This window comes from Sorex fumeus, unplaced genomic scaffold (assembly GCF_029834395.1).
Source record: "Sorex fumeus unplaced genomic scaffold, SorFum_2.1 ptg000166l, whole genome shotgun sequence".
Lineage (NCBI taxonomy): Eukaryota > Metazoa > Chordata > Mammalia > Eulipotyphla > Soricidae > Sorex > Sorex fumeus.
This window is the reverse complement of record NW_026606223.1, coordinates 2,000,494-2,005,734: the sequence shown is the minus strand read 5'-3', so window position 1 is coordinate 2,005,734 and position 5,241 is coordinate 2,000,494. Positions and strand designations below refer to the sequence as shown.

The 5,241-nt window shown below is 38.0% G+C and overlaps 1 pseudogene; it reads right to left on the bottom strand.

Moving 5' to 3' along the window:
- Positions 1-2,721: 2,721 nt before the first annotated feature.
- Positions 2,722-4,418, bottom strand: LOC130016753 (lupus La protein homolog; annotated as a pseudogene).
- Positions 4,419-5,241: the final 823 nt, after the last annotated feature.

The window sequence follows — 5,241 nt, the reverse complement described above, 5'->3', positions numbered from 1 at the left end:
CTCATAATTTATGCAATGTGGTTGACTCAACGGATGTTCAAATAATGGACCTGTATAAAGAAACCTTTTTAAAGAAATGACTTGGTATTATGTGTTTTGTAGAGCACAGATGCTTAGGCATCCACATGGGAATAATACTTGTGTCTCTGTTTTTTTTTTTTTTCACATTAATTGTAGGAATCAAAAAGGAGTTCAGTGTCTTGTATTTCTTCAGTTACAGGTGAAGTAACTCCTTGTACTGCTCTTGAACTGTCCGAGCTCCATTTTATTTTATTAATTTTGTGAATGGTAATGATGTGACTTTAGATTGTCCTTAAATTAAAAAATGTTGCATTTGGTAGTAGTCTCCTAAGCTCCACTGATTTTCTTATTGAGAATTGTCTGCCACACAGGAAGTGGAAGGGTTGGAAAGGGAGTGGGGCATACTGGGGATTTTGGTGGTGGAAAATGTGCACTGTTGAAGGGATGGATGTTTAATGATTGTATGACCAAAGCTCAAACATGAAAGCTTTGTAACTGTATCTGACGGTGAGTCAAAAAAAAGGGGGGGGGAATAATAATAAAATAATAAAATAAAATTAACATTCAGAATTAAAGAAAAAGTAATGTGGAGTTCATGCCAAATCCAATCATCTTAATCAATGGCTGAATAAATAGTGGTCCTCCTACATTATAAAAGGGAAAAGAATAAAAAAGAACCCTATTCTTTAAATTTTTGAAAGCTTTGTTATTTTTCATCAAGATAACTGGTACTGCGTAAAACGAATCAAAATCATGTGTAAAGCAATCATGATTTTTCAACGTGGTTTTGGCATGGGTATGTATTGAAATATTTCATCTTCATTTTGATGCGGAGCTTTTGTGGGTTTTGGTTGTTGTTCCTTCTAATATGTAGTTTAGATACAAATGTTTGCAGATGTTCCAAGTTTGATTTATTAAAATGGTTTCAGTACAAATCCCTTATGCAATTAAATGCCTATTCATATGTTCTTTTCATGATGGAATGTTGTTAACAAATAGCTCTAATATAATAACAGAGCAGTTAAAGGAAATTAGCGAGAGCACCCAATATATATGAGTAAGAGGAGCATTTATTTATTTATTTTACTCTGGAGGAAAATAAAGGGCTGGAGTGATAGCATAGTGGTAGGGCGTTTGCCTTGCATGCAGCCTGCCAAGTCAGCCCGAGTTCGATTCCTCTGCCCTTTTCGAAGAGCATGGCAAGCTACCAAGAGTATCTGACCCACTCGGCAAAGCCTGGCAACATACCCATGATGTATTCGATATGCCAAATGCAGTAGCAACAAATCTCACCATGGAGACGTTACTGGGGCCACTAGAGCAAATTGATGAACAACAGGAGGACAGCGCTACAGTACAGTGCTACAGTGAAATTCTGATTTAAAAGTGTCATGAATTTCGAATAATTTAGAAAAGTGGGAAGATACAACAAAAAATGTGACTTAAAATTTCTACTCCCCATATAAACACTCGAATTTTTTGCTTTGCTGATGCTCTTCTTATTATCATTGATCTTGAAATTTAAGAATTTCACCTATGTTTGCCTTCATGAAAGCCTCTTCCTGTTCATTTTGTTTGGTGTATTCCTAAATAGCTTAGGAAATAAAACTAAGTGTAAGAGAACAGCGCAGAGTCTCCTGCCCCTGCGCCTGGCTGTCCTCCCCGGGGCTCCTTGGAGGGGAGCGGGTTGAGTTTTTCTCCCTGCCCCGACCAGGGCTCTGCCAGCTGAAGACCTCCAGAACCAGCCACCACCATGCTGAGACCACTCTCCGCACACATGAAGGTACCGACAGAGAAACAAAGGCACGCGGATCCCAGGGCTGAGATCTCCAAGCCTACTTGGATCGGGGCTAAGCATCCTCCACCCAGATCCTCCAAATTCCAGTAGGTGGGGGTCACGCCCACCAACTGGCCCCCTGGCACCGTATAATCCCATAACTGCCAAGACTCAGAGACTATAAAACCCAGTTCCCGGAAGTGCGCGGCCACGACATCTCATCTTATCATCTCATTCCTACTTTGGACAAACTGGCAGGCTACCAAATGTAACCTGCCCACCCCACATGGCAGAGTCTGGCAAACTCCCCGTGGCATACCCAATATGCCAAATACCAGTAACAATGAAGGGTCTCATTCTCCTAACTCTGAAAGAACCTTGAATATGGCACTTTTTTAAAAATCTCAGGGCTAGGATGAAGGAGACGTTACTGGGGCCTGCTCGAGGCAATCGACGAATAACAGGATGGTTGTGTTGTGTTTGTTGTTGTAAGAATTTTGATATTTACTTTATTCATGTCTTATCTTTAAAATTGATACTTCTTATATGTAATACATAAAAAAGTACAGAAAATATAAAAAAATCATTTTATTTTTATAACTTACTTAATCTACTTTACATTTCAAGTGACATTTTACGTTTTTAAAGATTTTTTTCTGCACACATTTTATAAAAATGTTTTTCATTTTTGTTAGTTTTTAGTAATGCATTTTTTTATATTACAAAAGAAATTTAGTGAAGGAATCTGATATTTAAACCATCTGAAATAACCCAAACAACTATACATAAAAAATTATCATGATACCTTAAGGTGGACATTGAAGTAGACTTGATTCTGTTTTAAACGTCTTTTTAAAAGACTTCAGAAACAAAAACTGCATAATACCTAATTAAAGTGAATTTTAAAATATTTGGTTACTAAACTATTGGTTTCCAGCACCATTTTCTGTTTCCTTTTGTTTTGATGCAGGTTTGTCACTGTGCTCTCTTTGTCAATCCAGTTGCCCTGTTTTCCTCGTGTTCATCATCACAGTAAAATTTCATTTTCTTGCTGAATTGTATACTTTTCCTTTAGCAGATCCAGTCTGGGAAACTTTATTTCCTTTTCCTTTCCTTTAAATTTGGAACTTTTTGATGTCCAGGTATTTAGGGATTCTTGTTGGTCTTGTATGATTGTTTTTCAATACTTCTCTTTTCACTTCTCCTTCAAGAACTTCCATGTCACTTTTTTTTGCTCTTAATTGTATGTTACCATGATTCTCATCTTTGGCTTTATCCAATGTATCCTTAGCTTCTACTTTTAATAGAATTATTCTCTCTTGCTGCTCCTCTGACAAAGTCTATCCATTTTATTTCATCATGATTTGAGAAAAGGATGAACAAATCTTCTCTCCAGGCCTGATCATCTACATCATCTGAAAATTTCAATAAGCGTCAAATCTTTCCTTCTGAATATTTCATCTCCACCTCGGCATTTTCTGCTAACTTTTGTTTTTCATCTTGCTCTTGCTTAGTTTGTAATTTGGCTTTTTATTTATTTTGCTTCTCTCTCTCTCTCTCTCTCTCTCTCTCTCTCTCTCTCTCTCTCAATAATCTTCCATGAAAAGCATTCCCAGACTCTTATTTTTGCCAGACTCTGCCGTGTGGGCTGGAGCGATAGCACAGTGGGTAGGGCGTTTGCCTTGCACGCGGCCCATGTGGCCGATCGACCCGAGTTTGATTTCTCCACCCCTCCCAGAGAGCCTGGCAAGCTACCAAGAGTATCTTGCTCGCATGGCAAAGCCTGGCAAGCTACCCGTGACGTATTCGATATGCCAAACACAGTAACAAGTCTCACAATGTTACTGGGCCTGCTCAAGCAAATCGATGAACTAAAGGCCAGGCATCTCAATAAACTTCTTGGCAGATTCAATGATTCAATGCTATCAAACACAAATACTGATCCCTTAAATGCTTTGTGTAATGTTCTTCTCATTTAGGTATTTAGTACTTGACCTTTATTTTATAACCATTCTCTTATGTCAGCAGATATTGCATCAGTTGATAAAAACATTTTATATAAAAATATGTCTTTTACACCATTTTTATACTCATCAATTACTTCAGGGAGTAGTTTGCTTGGAGATCTTTGGGTTTCAGTGCTTTTTTTATAAATGGGGAGACACCCCTCAATACTCAGGGGTTACTCCTTTCTACACTAGGAATTACTTTTACTGTGACTCAGGGTACCATATGGGATGCCTGGCATCAACCCAGGTTTACAATGTGCAAGGCAAGTGCCCTACCCACTATAACAACACTCGTATACTTCGATTTTACTTTTATTGTCACATATTTCCATGAGTGCTTAGGTTTTCTCAATGCTTCAACTATTACATTGAAATCTGTTGTTAGATCATTTAACCTGTTGAATTTTATCATTGTCTCCAAAGGCATCCAGCCTTCATCTAGTCTGATCTGTTCCTTTAAAAGTTTGTCCCAAAGCAAATTAAGGTCACCAAAATAAAAGATAAATGCAATATGTTTTAGAGCCCAGTGTAATAATGAATTCGTTCTCAATCTGATGACAGACTTTGGTTTCCAGGGTAGCCTTTTTCTTTTCATTATTATTTCCAGCCATTGTGGCTGTCTTCAAGGAATGCTAACGGTGACTTGATTTCCCAATGCCCCCAGGTGCTCTAAAGCACAGAAAGTTGGGGGTCATTCAGTCAGCCCTTGCGGTATGGGTGCTTTTAAAAAAATCTTCATCACAGTAGTTAATTTTGTTAATTTTTGGAAATGAACACACACAAATATATTGTATATTATAAACATAAAGCATTGTATGAATGATAGTCTTCTTCACTTGTCCAACTAGAACACAGACATCTACAATAACAAGTTTTCTAAATTTTGGTAATTTCTTTTTATTTGCAGAAAAGGTTTACATTTATTTGTGAAAAACAAGTGTTATTGTGTCTATTTCCCAAAAGATAAAGGTAAAATATGCTTTTACTAACTTTTTACAAAATGTGATTTAGAAAGTTTCAGGCATACAGTTTTTTTTTTCTTTTTGGGTCACACCCGGCCATGCACAGGGGTTACTCCTGGCTCTGCACTCAGGAGTTACTCTTGGCGGTGCTCAGGGGATCATATGGAATGCTGGGAATAGAACCCAGGTCAGCTGTGTGCAAGGCAAACGCCCTACCCACTGTGCTATCACTCTAGCCCCCACACTTTTTTTTAAATACCAATTCTGCCACCTGTGCCAACCTTCCTCCACAGTAACACCATTTTATCTTCCCACTCCCTGACCTGTCTCTCCAACAGGCACATTTTTAAGTTCGGTTATTGTAGTTCAGATCTCTTGATTTCTGGTTTTCTGGTACTATGGTTCAGATCAATTGAGAGGCAGCTAAAATTTTATCTTTAAAGTATTTTGGCCACCAGGAACATTTCCCCAT